Genomic DNA, 19,468 nt, shown 5'->3' on the forward strand with positions numbered 1-19,468 from the left:
AGTGCGATTCAGCCTGAAAGAGTTTCCCTTAAACAGAACTTGCTATAGTCCAACGGATAGACGTATGATACTAGAGCCCTATGTACGCCTATTGCAGTTACCGCAGAGTCAGTCCCAAGAGCTTCCTTTTCTAACAGACGCAACACAGCAACGAATCCCTCCTACAGCACACTTCCATCACAATGCTGGAAGCGTTTTTTACTCAGAAAGAAAGTGCGGATCACCACTGGTCTTGATTATCTAATATGTGTTTGGGATGCCTAAGCGCCATAGCCTGCACTTTACTCACAGTACCTAATGTGCCCAAAGTCCGTCCTCATTCTATCATCATTCCTCAGAGTAGGAGACACTGTTAAGAATGAGAACACACTTTAACTAGGATCCCTGAAAAGATCCTTCCTAAGAATAACCCGTCAGGGTCCTGTACGATACTCTCTCTGATTGCTGCACAGACAGGTCCTACAGTTTCCAACTTAGCACAGACTCATTATTGTCGTGGGAAAGTACTGTAGCACAGTTCCCTCGTACATTTGAAGGGTTTTGACACGAGTTAGACACAATGGAACATCACAGGTGTTGACCTTCCAGTATGTGTCATAGAAGCCTATGTTCCATACCCGGTCCTTCACTCTCAGGGCACAACGTTCCCTCTGTCCATAGTTGTTCTTTCTCTATTCCTCCGCTGATAAGACACTGTGAGAAGTGCGATTCAGCCTGACAGAGTTTCCCTTAAACAAAGCTTGCTATAGTCCAACGGATAGACGTCTGTTACTAGAGCCCTATGTGCGCCCACTGCAGTTACCGCAGAGTCAGTCCCAAGAGCTTCCTTCTTTATCAGACGCAACACTGCAACGAATCCCTCTTAAAGCACACTTCCCTCACAATGTTGGAAGCGTTTTTAACACTGAAAGAAAGTGCGGATCACCACTGGTCGTGAGCATCCAATATGAGTTTGGGATGCCTAAGCGCCATAGCCTGCACTTTACTCACAGTACCTAAGGTGCCCATAGTCCGTCCGTGTTCTATCATCATTCCTGAAAGGAGGAGACTCTGTGATGAATGAGAACGCACTTTAAGTAGGATCCCTGAAAAGATACCTTCCTAAGAATCACTTGTCATGGTCCTGTATGTGATAGTTTATGATTGCTACACAGACAGGTCCTAATGTTTCCTACAGAGCACAGACTCAAACCTGTCGTGAGAATGTACAGTAGCAAAGTTCCCTCGTACATTTGAAGTGTTCGAGACGAGCTAGACACAGTGTAACATCACAGGTGTTGACCTTCCAGTATGTGTCATAGAGGCCTATGTGCCCTAAGCTGTCATTCACTCTCAGGGCACAACGTTCCCTCCCCTTAGTTGTTCTATATCCTTTCCCCCTCTGAAAAGACACTGTGAGAAGTGCGATTCCGTTTGATGGAGTTTCCCTTAAACAGAACTTGCTATAGTCCAACGGATAGACGTCTGATACTAGAGCCCTATGTGCGCCTATTGCAGTTATCGCATAGTCAGTCCCAAGAGCTTCCTTCTTTATCAGACGCAACACTGCAACGAATCCCTCCTAAAGCACACTTCCCTCACAATGTTGGAAGCGTTTTTAACACTGAAAGAAAGTGCGGATCACCACTGGTCGTGAGCATGCAATATGAGTTTGGGATGCCTAAGCGCCATAGCCTGCACTTTACTCAGAGTACCTAAGATGCCCATAGTCCGTCCGTGTTCTATCATCATTCCTCAAAGGAGGAGACACTGTTATGAATGAGAACACACTTTAACTAGGATCCCTGAAAAGATACCTTCCTAAGAATAACCCGTCAGGGTCCTGTACAATACTCTCTATGATTGCTACACGGACAGGTCTTACAGTTTCCAACTTAGCACAGACTCATTCCTGTCCTGGGAAAATACTGTAGCACAGTTCCCTCGTACATCTGAAGGGTTTTGAGACGAGTTATACACAATGGAACATCACAGGTGTTGACCTTCCAGTATGTGTCATAGAGGCCTATGTTCCATACCCGGTCCTTCACGCTCAGGGCAAAACGTTCCCTCTGTCCATAGTTGTTCTTTCTCTATTCCTCCGCTGATAAGACACTGTGAGAAGTGCGATTCAGCCTGAAAGAGTTTCCCTTAAACAGAACTTGCTATAGTCCAACGGATAGACGTATGATACTAGAGCCCTATGTACGCCTATTGCAGTTACCGCAGAGTCAGTCCCAAGAGCTTCCTTTTCTAACAGACGCAACACAGCAACGAATCCCTCCTAAAGCACACTTCCATCACAATGCTGGAAGCGTTTTTTACTCAGAAAGAAAGTGCGGATCACCACTGGTCTTGATTATCTAATATGTGTTTGGGATGCCTAAGCGCCATAGCCTGCACTTTACTCACAGTACCTAATGTGCCCAAAGTCCGTCCGCATTCTATCATCATTCCTCAGAGTAGGAGACACTGTTAAGAATGAGAACACACTTTAACTAGGATCCCTGAAAAGATACCTTCCTAAGAATAACCCGTCAGGGTCCTGTACGATACTCTCTCTGATTGCTGCACAGACAGGTCCTACAGTTTCCAACTTAGCACAGACTCATTATTGTCGTGGGAAAGTACTGTAGCACAGTTCCCTCGTACATTTGAAGGGTTTTGACACGAGTTAGACACAATGGAACATCACAGGTGTTGACCTTCCAGTATGTGTCATAGAGGCCTATGTTCCATACCCGGTCCTTCACTCTCAGGGCACAACGTTCCCTCTGTCCATAGTTGTTCTTTCTCTATTCCTCCGCTGATAAGACACTGTGAGAAGTGCGATTCAGCCTGAAAGAGTTTCCCTTAAACAGAGCTTGCTATAGTCCAACGGATAGACGTCTGATACTAGAGCCCTAAGTGCGCCTACTGCAGTTACCGCAGATTCAGTCCCAAGAGCTTCCTTCTTTAACAGACGCAACACTGCAACGAATCCCTCCTAAAGCACACTTCCCTCACAATGTTGAAAGCGTTTTTTACAGAGAAAGAACGTGGGGATCACCACTGGTCTTGATCATCGAATATGTGTTTGGGATGCCTAAGCGCCATAGCCTGCACTTTACTCACAGTATATAATGTGCCCATGGTCCGTCCACATTCTATCATCATTCCTCAAAGAAGGAGATACTATTATCAATGAGAACACATTTTAAGTAGGATCCCTGAAAAGATACCTTCCTAAGAATAACCTGAAAGGGTCCTGTACGAATCTCTCTATGATTGCTACTCAGACAGGCCCTCCAGTTTCCAACTTAGCACAGACTCATTCCTGAAGTGAGAACGTACAGTAGCACAGTTCCCTCCTGCATTTTAAGTGTTTTGAGACGAGTTAGACACAGTGGAACATCACAGCTGTTGACTTTCCAGTATGTGTCTTAGAGGCCTATGTTCCATACCCTTTCCTTCACTCGAAGGGCACAACGTTCCCTCTCTCCGTAGTAGTTCTTTCTCCATTCCTCCATTAAAAAGACACTGGGAGAAGTGCGATTCCGCCTGAAGGAGTTTCCCTTAAACAGAACTTGCTATAGTCCAAGGGATAGACGTCTGTTACTAGAGCCCTATGTGCGCCTATTGCAGTTACCGCAGAGTCAGTCCCAAGCGCTTCCTTCTTTAACAGACGCAACACTGCAACGAATCCCTCCTAAAGCACACTTCCCTCACAATGTTGGAAGCGTTTTTAACACTGAAAGAAAGTGCGGATCACCACTGGTCGTGAGCATCCAATATGAGTTTGGGATGCCTAAGCGCCATAGCCTGCACTTTACTCACAGTACCTAAGGTGCCCATAGTCCGTCCGTGTTCTATCATCATTCCTGAAAGGAGGAGACTCTGTGATGAATGAGAACGCACTTTAAGTAGGATCCCTGAAAAGATACCTTCCTAAGAATCACTTGTCATGGTCCTGTATGTGATAGTTTATGATTGCTACACAGACAGGTCCTAATGTTTCCTACAGTGCACAGACTCAAACCTGTCGTGAGAATGTACAGTAGCAAAGTTCCCTCGTACTTTTGAAGTGTTTGAGACGAGCTAGACACAGTGGAACATCACAGGTGTTGACCTTCCAGTATGTGTCATAGAGGCCTATGTGCCCTAAGCTGTCATTCACTCTCAGGGCACAACGTTCCCTCCCCTTAGTTGTTCTATATCCTTTCCCCCTCTGAAAAGACACTGTGAGAAGTGCGATTCCGTTTGATGGAGTTTCCCTTAAACAGAACTTGCTATAGTCCAACGGATAGACGTCTGATACTAGAGCCCTATGTGCGCCTATTGCAGTTATCGCATAGTCAGTCCCAAGAGCTTCCTTCTTTATCAGACGCAACACTGCAACGAATCCCTCCTAAAGCACACTTCCCTCACAATGTTGGAAGCGTTTTTAACACTGAAAGAAAGTGCGGATCACCACTGGTCGTGAGCATGCAATATGAGTTTGGGATGCCTAAGCGACATAGCCTGCACTTTACTCAGAGTACCTAAGATGCCCATAGTCCGTCCGTGTTCTATCATCATTCCTCAAAGGAGGAGACACTGTTATGAATGAGAACACACTTTAACTAGGATCCCTGAAAAGATACCTTCCTAAGAATAACCCGTCAGGGTCCTGTACAATACTCTCTATGATTGCTACACGGACAGGTCTTACAGTTTCCAACTTAGCACAGACTCATTCCTGTCCTGGGAAAATACTGTAGCACAGTTCCCTCGTACATCTGAAGGGTTTTGAGACGAGTTATACACAATGGAACATCACAGGTGTTGACCTTCCAGTATGTGTCATAGAGGCCTATGTTCCATACCCGGTCCTTCACTCTCAGGGCAAAACGTTCCCTCTGTCCATAGTTGTTCTTTCTCTATTCCTCCGCTGATAAGACACTGTGAGAAGTGCGATTCAGCCTGAAAGAGTTTCCCTTAAACAGAACTTGCTATAGTCCAACGGATAGACGTATGATACTAGAGCCCTATGTACGCCTATTGCAGTTACCGCAGAGTCAGTCCCAAGAGCTTCCTTTTCTAACAGACGCAACACAGCAACGAATCCCTCCTAAAGCACACTTCCATCACAATGCTGGAAGCGTTTTTTACTCAGAAAGAAAGTGCGGATCACCACTGGTCTTGATTATCTAATATGTGTTTGGGATGCCTAAGCGCCATAGCCTGCACTTTACTCACAGTACCTAATGTGCCCAAAGTCCGTCCGCATTCTATCATCATTCCTCAGAGTAGGAGACACTGTTAAGAATGAGAACACACTTTAACTAGGATCCCTGAAAAGATACCTTCCTAAGAATAACCCGTCAGGGTCCTGTACGATACTCTCTCTGATTGCTGCACAGACAGGTCCTACAGTTTCCAACTTAGCACAGACTCATTATTGTCGTGGGAAAGTACTGTAGCACAGTTCCCTCGTACATTTGAAGGGTTTTGACACGAGTTAGACACAATGGAACATCACAGGTGTTGACCTTCCAGTATGTGTCATAGAGGCCTATGTTCCATACCCGGTCCTTCACTCTCAGGGCACAACGTTCCCTCTGTCCATAGTTGTTCTTTCTCTATTCCTCCGCTGATAAGACACTGTGAGAAGTGCGATTCAGCCTGAAAGAGTTTCCCTTAAACAGAGCTTGCTATAGTCCAACGGATAGACGTCTGATACTAGAGCCCTATGTGCGCACACTGCAGTTACCGCAGAGTCAGTCCCAAGAGCTTCCTTCTTTAACAGACGCAACACTGCAACGAATCCCTCCTAAAGCACACTTCCCTCACAATGTTGAAAGCGTTTTTTACAGAGAAAGAACGTGGGGATCACCACTGGTCTTGATCATCGAATATGTGTTTGGGATGCCTAAGCGCCATAGCCTGCACTTTACTCAGAGTACCTAAGATGCCCATAGTCCGTCCGTGTTCTATCATCATTCCTCAAAGGAGGAGACACTGTTATGAATGAGAACACACTTTAACTAGGATCCCTGAAAAGATACCTTCCTAAGAATAACCCGTCAGGGTCCTGTACAATACTCTCTATGATTGCTACACGGACAGGTCTTACAGTTTCCAACTTAGCACAGACTCATTCCTGTCCTGGGAAAATACTGTAGCACAGTTCCCTCGTACATCTGAAGGGTTTTGAGACGAGTTATACACAATGGAACATCACAGGTGTTGACCTTCCAGTATGTGTCATAGAGGCCTATGTTCCATACTCGGTCCTTCACGCTCAGGGCTAAACGTTCCCTCTGTCCATAGTTGTTCTTTCTCTATTCCTCCGCTGATAAGACACTGTGAGAAGTGCGATTCAGCCTGAAAGAGTTTCCCTTAAACAGAACTTGCTATAGTCCAACGGATAGACGTATGATACTAGAGCCCTATGTACGCCTATTGCAGTTACCGCAGAGTCAGTCCCAAGAGCTTCCTTTTCTAACAGACGCAACACAGCAACGAATCCCTCCTAAAGCACACTTCCATCACAATGCTGGAAGCGTTTTTTACTCAGAAAGAAAGTGCGGATCACCACTGGTCTTGATTATCTAATATGTGTTTGGGATGCCTAAGCGCCATAGCCTGCACTTTACTCACAGTACCTAATGTGCCCAAAGTCCGTCCGCATTCTATCATCATTCCTCAGAGTAGGAGACACTGTTAAGAATGAGAACACACTTTAACGAGGATCCCTGAAAAGATACCTTCCTAAGAATAACCCGTCAGGGTCCTGTACGATACTCTCTCTGATTGCTGCACAGACAGGTCCTACAGTTTCCAACTTAGCACAGACTCATTATTGTCGTGGGAAAGTACTGTAGCACAGTTCCCTCGTACATTTGAAGGGTTTTGACACGAGTTAGACACAATGGAACATCACAGGTGTTGACCTTCCAGTATGTGTCATAGAAGCCTATTATCCATACCCGGTCCTTCACTCTCAGGGCACAACGTTCCCTCTGTCCATAGTTGTTCTTTCTCTATTCCTCCGCTGATAAGACACTGTGAGAAGTGCGATTCAGCCTGAAAGAGTTTCCCTTAAACAGAGCTTGCTATAGTCCAACGGATAGACGTCTGATACTAGAGCCCTATGTGCGCCCACTGCAGTTACCGCAGAGTCAGTCCCAAGAGCTTCCTTCTTTAACAGACGCAACACTGCAACGAATCCCTCCTAAAGCACACTTCCCTCACAATGTTGAAAGCGTTTTTTACAGAGAAAGAACGTGGGGATCACCACTGGTCTTGATCATCGAATATGTGTTTGGGATGCCTAAGCGCCATAGCCTGCACTTTACTCACAGTATATAATGTGCCCATGGTCCGTCCACATTCTATCATCATTCCTCAAAGAAGGAGATACTATTATCAATGAGAACACATTTTAAGTAGGATCCCTGAAAAGATACCTTCCTAAGAATAACCTGAAAGGGTCCTGTACGAATCTCTCTATGATTGCTACTCAGACAGGCCCTCCAGTTTCCAACTTAGCACAGACTCATTCCTGAAGTGAGAACGTACAGTAGCACAGTTCCCTCCTGCATTTTAAGTGTTTTGAGACGAGTTAGACACAGTGGAACATCACAGCTGTTGACTTTCCAGTATGTGTCTTAGAGGCCTATGTTCCATACCCTTTCCTTCACTCGAAGGGCACAACGTTCCCTCTCTCCGTAGTAGTTCTTTCTCCATTCCTCCATTAAAAAGACACTGGGAGAAGTGCGATTCCGCCTGAAGGAGTTTCCCTTAAACAGAACTTGCTATAGTCCAAGGGATAGACGTCTGTTACTAGAGCCCTATGTGCGCCTATTGCAGTTACCGCAGAGTCAGTCCCAAGCGCTTCCTTCTTTAACAGACGCAACACTGCAACGAATCCCTCCTAAAGCACACTTCCCTCACAATGTTGGAAGCGTTTTTTACAGAGAAAGAACGTGGGGATCACCACTGGTCTTGATCATCGAATATGTGTTTGGGATGCCTAAGCGCCATAGCCTGCACTTTACTCACAGTATATAATGTGCCCATGGTCCGTCCACATTCTATCATCATTCCTCAAAGAAGGAGATACTATTATCAATGAGAACACATTTTAAGTAGGATCCCTGAAAAGATACCTTCCTAAGAATAACCTGAAAGGGTCCTGTACGAATCTCTCTATGATTGCTACTCAGACAGGCCCTCCAGTTTCCAACTTAGCACAGACTCATTCCTGAAGTGAGAACGTACAGTAGCACAGTTCCCTCCTGCATTTTAAGTGTTTTGAGACGAGTTAGACACAGTGGAACATCACAGCTGTTGACTTTCCAGTATGTGTCTTAGAGGCCTATGTTCCATACCCTTTCCTTCACTCGAAGGGCACAACGTTCCCTCTCTCCGTAGTTGTTCTTTCTCCATTCCTCCATTAAAAAGACACTGGGAGAAGTGCGATTCCGCCTGAAGGAGTTTCCCTTAAACAGAACTTGCTATAGTCCAAGGGATAGACGTCTGTTACTAGAGCCCTATGTGCGCCTATTGCAGTTACCGCAGAGTCAGTCCCAAGCGCTTCCTTCTTTAACAGACGCAACACTGCAACGAATCCCTCCTAAAGCACACTTCCCTCACAATGTTGGAAGCGTTTTTAACACTGAAAGAAAGTGCGGATCACCACTGGTCGTGAGCATCCAATATGAGTTTGGGATGCCTAAGCGCCATAGCCTGCACTTTACTCACAGTACCTAAGGTGCCCATAGTCCGTCCGTGTTCTATCATCATTCCTGAAAGGAGGAGACTCTGTGATGAATGAGAACGCACTTTAAGTAGGATCCCTGAAAAGATACCTTCCTAAGAATCACTTGTCATGGTCCTGTATGTGATAGTTTATGATTGCTACACAGACAGGTCCTAATGTTTCCTACAGAGCACAGACTCAAACCTGTCGTGAGAATGTACAGTAGCAAAGTTCCCTCGTACATTTGAAGTGTTTGAGACGAGCTAGACACAGTGGAACATCACAGGTGTTGACCTTCCAGTATGTGTCATAGAGGCCTATGTGCCCTAAGCTGTCATTCACTCTCAGGGCACAACGTTCCCTCCCCTTAGTTGTTCTATATCCTTTCCCCCTCTGAAAAGACACTGTGAGAAGTGCGATTCCGTTTGATGGAGTTTCCCTTAAACAGAACTTGCTATAGTCCAACGGATAGACGTCTGATACTAGAGCCCTATGTGCGCCTATTGCAGTTATCGCATAGTCAGTCCCAAGAGCTTCCTTCTTTATCAGACGCAACACTGCAACGAATCCCTCCTAAAGCACACTTCCCTCACAATGTTGGAAGCGTTTTTAACACTGAAAGAAAGTGCGGATCACCACTGGTCGTGAGCATGCAATATGAGTTTGGGATGCCTAAGCGCCATAGCCTGCACTTTACTCAGAGTACCTAAGATGCCCATAGTCCGTCCGTGTTCTATCATCATTCCTCAAAGGAGGAGACACTGTTAAGAATGAGAACACACTTTAACTAGGATCCCTGAAAAGATCCTTCCTAAGAATAACCCGTCAGGGTCCTGTACGATACTCTCTCTGATTGCTGCACAGACAGGTCCTACAGTTTCCAACTTAGCACAGACTCATTATTGTCGTGGGAAAGTACTGTAGCACAGTTCCCTCGTACATTTGAAGGGTTTTGACACGAGTTAGACACAATGGAACATCACAGGTGTTGACCTTCCAGTATGTGTCATAGAAGCCTATGTTCCATACCCGGTCCTTCACTCTCAGGGCACAACGTTCCCTCTGTCCATAGTTGTTCTTTCTCTATTCCTCCGCTGATAAGACACTGTGAGAAGTGCGATTCAGCCTGACAGAGTTTCCCTTAAACAAAGCTTGCTATAGTCCAACGGATAGACGTCTGTTACTAGAGCCCTATGTGCGCCCACTGCAGTTACCGCAGAGTCAGTCCCAAGAGCTTCCTTCTTTATCAGACGCAACACTGCAACGAATCCCTCTTAAAGCACACTTCCCTCACAATGTTGGAAGCGTTTTTAACACTGAAAGAAAGTGCGGATCACCACTGGTCGTGAGCATCCAATATGAGTTTGGGATGCCTAAGCGCCATAGCCTGCACTTTACTCACAGTACCTAAGGTGCCCATAGTCCGTCCGTGTTCTATCATCATTCCTGAAAGGAGGAGACTCTGTGATGAATGAGAACGCACTTTAAGTAGGATCCCTGAAAAGATACCTTCCTAAGAATCACTTGTCATGGTCCTGTATGTGATAGTTTATGATTGCTACACAGACAGGTCCTAATGTTTCCTACAGAGCACAGACTCAAACCTGTCGTGAGAATGTACAGTAGCAAAGTTCCCTCGTACATTTGAAGTGTTTGAGATGAGCTAGACACAGTGGAACATCACAGGTGTTGACCTTCCAGTATGTGTCATAGAGGCCTATGTGCCCTAAGCTGTCATTCACTCTCAGGGCACAACGTTCCCTCCCCTTAGTTGTTCTATATCATTTCCCCCTCTGAAAAGACACTGTGAGAAGTGCGATTCCGTTTGATGGAGTTTCCCTTAAACAGAACTTGCTATAGTCCAACGGATAGACGTCTGATACTAGAGCCCTATGTGCGCCTATTGCAGTTATCGCATAGTCAGTCCCAAGAGCTTCCTTCTTTATCAGACGCAACACTGCAACGAATCCCTCCTAAAGCACACTTCCCTCACAATGTTGGAAGCGTTTTTAACACTGAAAGAAAGTGCGGATCACCACTGGTCGTGAGCATGCAATATGAGTTTGGGATGCCTAAGCGCCATAGCCTGCACTTTACTCAGAGTACCTAAGATGCCCATAGTCCGTCCGTGTTCTATCATCATTCCTCAAAGGAGGAGACACTGTTATGAATGAGAACACACTTTAACTAGGATCCCTGAAAAGATACCTTCCTAAGAATAACCCGTCAGGGTCCTGTACAATACTCTCTATGATTGCTACACGGACAGGTCTTACAGTTTCCAACTTAGCACAGACTCATTCCTGTCCTGGGAAAATACTGTAGCACAGTTCCCTCGTACATCTGAAGGGTTTTGAGACGAGTTATACACAATGGAACATCACAGGTGTTGACCTTCCAGTATGTGTCATAGAGGCCTATGTTCCATACCCGGTCCTTCACGCTCAGGGCAAAACGTTCCCTCTGTCCATAGTTGTTCTTTCTCTATTCCTCCGCTGATAAGACACTGTGAGAAGTGCGATTCAGCCTGAAAGAGTTTCCCTTAAACAGAACTTGCTATAGTCCAACGGATAGACGTATGATACTAGAGCCCTATGTACGCCTATTGCAGTTACCGCAGAGTCAGTCCCAAGAGCTTCCTTTTCTAACAGACGCAACACAGCAACGAATCCCTCCTAAAGCACACTTCCATCACAATGCTGGAAGCGTTTTTTACTCAGAAAGAAAGTGCGGATCACCACTGGTCTTGATTATCTAATATGTGTTTGGGATGCCTAAGCGCCATAGCCTGCACTTTACTCACAGTACCTAATGTGCCCAAAGTCCGTCCGCATTCTATCATCATTCCTCAGAGTAGGAGACACTGTTAAGAATGAGAACACACTTTAACTAGGATCCCTGAAAAGATACCTTCCTAAGAATAACCCGTCAGGGTCCTGTACGATACTCTCTCTGATTGCTGCACAGACAGGTCCTACAGTTTCCAACTTAGCACAGACTCATTATTGTCGTGGGAAAGTACTGTAGCACAGTTCCCTCGTACATTTGAAGGGTTTTGACACGAGTTAGACACAATGGAACATCACAGGTGTTGACCTTCCAGTATGTGTCATAGAGGCCTATGTTCCATACCCGGTCCTTCACTCTCAGGGCACAACGTTCCCTCTGTCCATAGTTGTTCTTTCTCTATTCCTCCGCTGATAAGACACTGTGAGAAGTGCGATTCAGCCTGAAAGAGTTTCCCTTAAACAGAGCTTGCTATAGTCCAACGGATAGACGTCTGATACTAGAGCCCTAAGTGCGCCTACTGCAGTTACCGCAGATTCAGTCCCAAGAGCTTCCTTCTTTAACAGACGCAACACTGCAACGAATCCCTCCTAAAGCACACTTCCCTCACAATGTTGAAAGCGTTTTTTACAGAGAAAGAACGTGGGGATCACCACTGGTCTTGATCATCGAATATGTGTTTGGGATGCCTAAGCGCCATAGCCTGCACTTTACTCACAGTATATAATGTGCCCATGGTCCGTCCACATTCTATCATCATTCCTCAAAGAAGGAGATACTATTATCAATGAGAACACATTTTAAGTAGGATCCCTGAAAAGATACCTTCCTAAGAATAACCTGAAAGGGTCCTGTACGAATCTCTCTATGATTGCTACTCAGACAGGCCCTCCAGTTTCCAACTTAGCACAGACTCATTCCTGAAGTGAGAACGTACAGTAGCACAGTTCCCTCCTGCATTTTAAGTGTTTTGAGACGAGTTAGACACAGTGGAACATCACAGCTGTTGACTTTCCAGTATGTGTCTTAGAGGCCTATGTTCCATACCCTTTCCTTCACTCGAAGGGCACAACGTTCCCTCTCTCCGTAGTAGTTCTTTCTCCATTCCTCCATTAAAAAGACACTGGGAGAAGTGCGATTCCGCCTGAAGGAGTTTCCCTTAAACAGAACTTGCTATAGTCCAAGGGATAGACGTCTGTTACTAGAGCCCTATGTGCGCCTATTGCAGTTACCGCAGAGTCAGTCCCAAGCGCTTCCTTCTTTAACAGACGCAACACTGCAACGAATCCCTCCTAAAGCACACTTCCCTCACAATGTTGGAAGCGTTTTTAACACTGAAAGAAAGTGCGGATCACCACTGGTCGTGAGCATCCAATATGAGTTTGGGATGCCTAAGCGCCATAGCCTGCACTTTACTCACAGTACCTAAGGTGCCCATAGTCCGTCCGTGTTCTATCATCATTCCTGAAAGGAGGAGACTCTGTGATGAATGAGAACGCACTTTAAGTAGGATCCCTGAAAAGATACCTTCCTAAGAATCACTTGTCATGGTCCTGTATGTGATAGTTTATGATTGCTACACAGACAGGTCCTAATGTTTCCTACAGTGCACAGACTCAAACCTGTCGTGAGAATGTACAGTAGCAAAGTTCCCTCGTACTTTTGAAGTGTTTGAGACGAGCTAGACACAGTGGAACATCACAGGTGTTGACCTTCCAGTATGTGTCATAGAGGCCTATGTGCCCTAAGCTGTCATTCACTCTCAGGGCACAACGTTCCCTCCCCTTAGTTGTTCTATATCCTTTCCCCCTCTGAAAAGACACTGTGAGAAGTGCGATTCCGTTTGATGGAGTTTCCCTTAAACAGAACTTGCTATAGTCCAACGGATAGACGTCTGATACTAGAGCCCTATGTGCGCCTATTGCAGTTATCGCATAGTCAGTCCCAAGAGCTTCCTTCTTTATCAGACGCAACACTGCAACGAATCCCTCCTAAAGCACACTTCCCTCACAATGTTGGAAGCGTTTTTAACACTGAAAGAAAGTGCGGATCACCACTGGTCGTGAGCATGCAATATGAGTTTGGGATGCCTAAGCGACATAGCCTGCACTTTACTCAGAGTACCTAAGATGCCCATAGTCCGTCCGTGTTCTATCATCATTCCTCAAAGGAGGAGACACTGTTATGAATGAGAACACACTTTAACTAGGATCCCTGAAAAGATACCTTCCTAAGAATAACCCGTCAGGGTCCTGTACAATACTCTCTATGATTGCTACACGGACAGGTCTTACAGTTTCCAACTTAGCACAGACTCATTCCTGTCCTGGGAAAATACTGTAGCACAGTTCCCTCGTACATCTGAAGGGTTTTGAGACGAGTTATACACAATGGAACATCACAGGTGTTGACCTTCCAGTATGTGTCATAGAGGCCTATGTTCCATACCCGGTCCTTCACTCTCAGGGCAAAACGTTCCCTCTGTCCATAGTTGTTCTTTCTCTATTCCTCCGCTGATAAGACACTGTGAGAAGTGCGATTCAGCCTGAAAGAGTTTCCCTTAAACAGAACTTGCTATAGTCCAACGGATAGACGTATGATACTAGAGCCCTATGTACGCCTATTGCAGTTACCGCAGAGTCAGTCCCAAGAGCTTCCTTTTCTAACAGACGCAACACAGCAACGAATCCCTCCTAAAGCACACTTCCATCACAATGCTGGAAGCGTTTTTTACTCAGAAAGAAAGTGCGGATCACCACTGGTCTTGATTATCTAATATGTGTTTGGGATGCCTAAGCGCCATAGCCTGCACTTTACTCACAGTACCTAATGTGCCCAAAGTCCGTCCGCATTCTATCATCATTCCTCAGAGTAGGAGACACTGTTAAGAATGAGAACACACTTTAACTAGGATCCCTGAAAAGATACCTTCCTAAGAATAACCCGTCAGGGTCCTGTACGATACTCTCTCTGATTGCTGCACAGACAGGTCCTACAGTTTCCAACTTAGCACAGACTCATTATTGTCGTGGGAAAGTACTGTAGCACAGTTCCCTCGTACATTTGAAGGGTTTTGACACGAGTTAGACACAATGGAACATCACAGGTGTTGACCTTCCAGTATGTGTCATAGAGGCCTATGTTCCATACCCGGTCCTTCACTCTCAGGGCACAACGTTCCCTCTGTCCATAGTTGTTCTTTCTCTATTCCTCCGCTGATAAGACACTGTGAGAAGTGCGATTCAGCCTGAAAGAGTTTCCCTTAAACAGAGCTTGCTATAGTCCAACGGATAGACGTCTGATACTAGAGCCCTATGTGCGCACACTGCAGTTACCGCAGAGTCAGTCCCAAGAGCTTCCTTCTTTAACAGACGCAACACTGCAACGAATCCCTCCTAAAGCACACTTCCCTCACAATGTTGAAAGCGTTTTTTACAGAGAAAGAACGTGGGGATCACCACTGGTCTTGATCATCGAATATGTGTTTGGGATGCCTAAGCGCCATAGCCTGCACTTTACTCACAGTATATAATGTGCCCATGGTCCGTCCACATTCTATCATCATTCCTCAAAGAAGGAGATACTATTATCAATGAGAACACATTTTAAGTAGGATCCCTGAAAAGATACCTTCCTAAGAATAACCTGAAAGGGTCCTGTACTAATCTCTCTATGATTGCTACTCAGACAGGCCCTCCAGTTTCCAACTTAGCACAGACTCATTCCTGAAGTGAGAACGTACAGTAGCACAGTTCCCTCCTGCATTTTAAGTGTTTTGAGAAGAGTTAGACACAGTGGAACATCACAGCTGTTGACTTTCCAGTATGTGTCTTAGAGGCCTATGTTCCATACCCTTTCCTTCACTCGAAGGGCACAACGTTCCCTCTCTCCGTAGTTGTTCTTTCTCCATTCCTCCATTAAAAAGACACTGGGAGAAGTGCGATTCCGCCTGAAGGAGTTTCCCTTAAACAGAAGTTGCTATAGTCCAAGGGATAGACGTCTGTTACTAGAGCCCTATGTGCGCCTATTGCAGTTACCGCAGAGTCAGTCCCAAGCGCTTCCTTCTTTAACAGACGCAACACTGCAACGAATCCCTCCTAAAGCACACTTCCCTCACAATGTTGAAAGCGTTTTTTACAGAGAAAGAACGTGGGGATCACCACTGGTCTTGATCATCGAATATGTGTTTGGGATGCCTAAGCGCCATAGCCTGCACTTTACTCACAGTATATAATGTGCCCATGGTCCGTCCACATTCTATCATCATTCCTCAAAGAAGGAGATACTATTATCAATGAGAACACATTTTAAGTAGGATCCCTGAAAAGATACCTTCCTAAGAATAACCTGAAAGGGTCCTGTACGAATCTCTCTATGATTGCTACTCAGACAGGCCCTCCAGTTTCCAACTTAGCACAGACTCATTCCTGAAGTGAGAACGTACAGTAGCACAGTTCCCTCCTGCATTTTAAGTGTTTTGAGACGAGTTAGACACAGTGGAACATCACAGCTGTTGACTTTCCAGTATGTGTCTTAGAGGCCTATGTTCCATACCCTTTCCTTCACTCGAAGGGCACAACGTTCCCTCTCTCCGTAGTAGTTCTTTCTCCATTCCTCCATTAAAAAGACACTGGGAGAAGTGCGATTCCGCCTGAAGGAGTTTCCCTTAAACAGAACTTGCTATAGTCCAAGGGATAGACGTCTGTTACTAGAGCCCTATGTGCGCCTATTGCAGTTACCGCAGAGTCAGTCCCAAGCGCTTCCTTCTTTAACAGACGCAACACTGCAACGAATCCCTCCTAAAGCACACTTCCCTCACAATGTTGGAAGCGTTTTTAACACTGAAAGAAAGTGCGGATCACCACTGGTCGTGAGCATCCAATATGAGTTTGGGATGCCTAAGCGCCATAGCCTGCACTTTACTCACAGTACCTAAGGTGCCCATAGTCCGTCCGTGTTCTATCATCATTCCTGAAAGGAGGAGACTCTGTGATGAATGAGAACGCACTTTAAGTAGGATCCCTGAAAAGATACCTTCCTAAGAATCACTTGTCATGGTCCTGTATGTGATAGTTTATGATTGCTACACAGACAGGTCCTAATGTTTCCTACAGAGCACAGACTCAAACCTGTCGTGAGAATGTACAGTAGCAAAGTTCCCTCGTACTTTTGAAGTGTTTGAGACGAGCTAGACACAGTGGAACATCACAGGTGTTGACCTTCCAGTATGTGTCATAGAGGCCTATGTGCCCTAAGCTGTCATTCACTCTCAGGGCACAACGTTCCCTCCCCTTAGTTGTTCTATATCCTTTCCCCCTCTTAAAAGACACTGTGAGAAGTGCGATTCCGTTTGATGGAGTTTCCCTTAAACAGAACTTGATATAGTCCAACGGATAGACGTCTGATACTAGAGCCCTATGTGCGCCTACTGCAGTTATCGCATAGTCAGTCCCAAGAGCTTCCTTCTTTATCAGACGCAACACTGCAACGAATCCCTCTTAAAGCACACTTCCCTCACAATGTTGGAAGCGTTTTTAACACTGAAAGAAAGTGCGGATCACCACTGGTCGTGAGCATCCAATATGAGTTTGGGATGCCTAAGCGCCATAGCCTGCACTTTACTCAGAGTACCTAAGATGCCCATAGTCCGTCCGTGTTCTATCATCATTCCTCAAAGGAGAAGACACTGTTATGAATGAGAACACACTTTAACTAGGATCCCTGAAAAGATACCTTCCTAAGAATAACCCGTCAGGGTCCTGTACAATACTTCTATGATTGCTACACGGACAGGTCTTACAGTTTCCAACTTAGGACAGACTCATTCCTGTCCTGGGAAAATACTGTAGCACAGTTCCATCGTACATCTGAAGGGTTTTGAGACGAGTTATACACAATGGAACATCACAGGTGTTGACCTTCCAGTATGTGTCATAGAGGCCTATGTTCCATACCCGGTCCTTCACTCTCAGGGCAAAACGTTCCCTCTGTCCATAGTTGTTCTTTCTCTATTCCTCCGCTGATAAGACACTGTGAGAAGTGCGATTCAGCCTGAAAGAGTTTCCCTTAAACAGAACTTGCTATAGTCCAACGGATAGACGTATGATACTAGAGCCCTATGTACGCCTATTGCAGTTACCGCAGAGTCAGTCCCAAGAGCTTCCTTTTCTAACAGACGCAACACAGCAACGAATCCCTCCTACAGCACACTTCCATCACAATGCTGGAAGCGTTTTTTACTCAGAAAGAATGTGCGGATCACCACTGGTCTTGATTATCTAATATGTGTTTGGGATGCCTAAGCGCCATAGCCTGCACTTTACTCACAGTACCTAATGTGCCCAAAGTCCGTCCTCATTCTATCATCATTCCTCAGAGTAGGAGACACTGTTAAGAATGAGAACACACTTTAACTAGGATCCCTGAAAAGATCCTTCCTAAGAATAACCCGTCAGGGTCCTGTACGATACTCTCTCTGATTGCTGCACAGACAGGTCCTACAGTTTCCAACTTAGCACAGACTCATTATTGTCGTGGGAAAGTACTGTAGCACAGTTCCCTCGTACATTTGAAGGGTTTTGACACGAGTTAGACACAATGGAACATCACAGGTGTTGACCTTCCAGTATGTGTCATAGAAGCCTATGTTCCATACCCGGTCCTTCACTCTCAGGGCACAACGTTCCCTCTGTCCATAGTTGTTCTTTCTCTATTCCTCCGCTGATAAGACACTGTGAGAAGTGCGATTCAGCCTGAAAGAGTTTCCCTTAAACAAAGCTTGCTATAGTCCAACGGATAGACGTCTGATACTAGAGCCCTATGTGCGCCCACTGCAGTTACCGCAGAGTCAGTCCCAAGAGCTTCCTTCTTTATCAGACGCAACACTGCAACGAATCCCTCTTAAAGCACACTTCCCTCACAATGTTGGAAGCGTTTTTAACACTGAAAGAAAGTGCGGATCACCACTGGTCGTGAGCATCCAATATGAGTTTGGGATGCCTAAGCGCCATAGCCTGCACTTTACTCACAGTACCTAAGGTGCCCATAGTCCGTCCGTGTTCTATCATCATTCCTGAAAGGAGGAGACTCTGTGATGAATGAGAACGCACTTTAAGTAGGATCCCTGAAAAGATACCTTCCTAAGAATCACTTGTCATGGTCCTGTATGTGATAGTTTATGATTGCTACACAGACAGGTCCTAATGTTTCCTACAGAGCACAGACTCAAACCTGTCGTGAGAATGTACAGTAGCAAAGTTCCCTCGTACATTTGAAGTGTTTGAGATGAGCTAGACACAGTGGAACATCACAGGTGTTGACCTTCCAGTATGTGTCATAGAGGCCTATGTGCCCTAAGCTGTCATTCACTCTCAGGGCACAACGTTCCCTCCCCTTAGTTGTTCTATATCCTTTCCCCCTCTGAAAAGACACTGTGAGAAGTGCGATTCCGTTTGATGGAGTTTCCCTTAAACAGAACTTGCTATAGTCCAACGGATAGACGTCTGATACTAGAGCCCTATGTGCGCCTATTGCAGTTATCGCATAGTCAGTCCCAAGAGCTTCCTTCTTTATCAGACGCAACACTGCAACGAATCCCTCCTAAAGCACACTTCCCTCACAATGTTGGAAGCGTTTTTAACACTGAAAGAAAGTGCGGATCACCACTGGTCGTGAGCATGCAATATGAGTTTGGGATGCCTAAGCGCCATAGCCTGCACTTTACTCAGAGTACCTAAGATGCCCATAGTCCGTCCGTGTTCTATCATCATTCCTCAAAGGAGGAGACACTGTTATGAATGAGAACACACTTTAACTAGGATCCCTGAAAAGATACCTTCCTAAGAATAACCCGTCAGGGTCCTGTACAATACTCTCTATGATTGCTACACGGACAGGTCTTACAGTTTCCAACTTAGCACAGACTCATTCCTGTCCTGGGAAAATACTGTAGCACAGTTCCCTCGTACATCTGAAGGG

Source organism: Neovison vison, chromosome 10 (assembly GCF_020171115.1).
Source record: "Neovison vison isolate M4711 chromosome 10, ASM_NN_V1, whole genome shotgun sequence".
Classification (NCBI taxonomy): Eukaryota; Metazoa; Chordata; class Mammalia; order Carnivora; family Mustelidae; genus Neogale; species Neogale vison.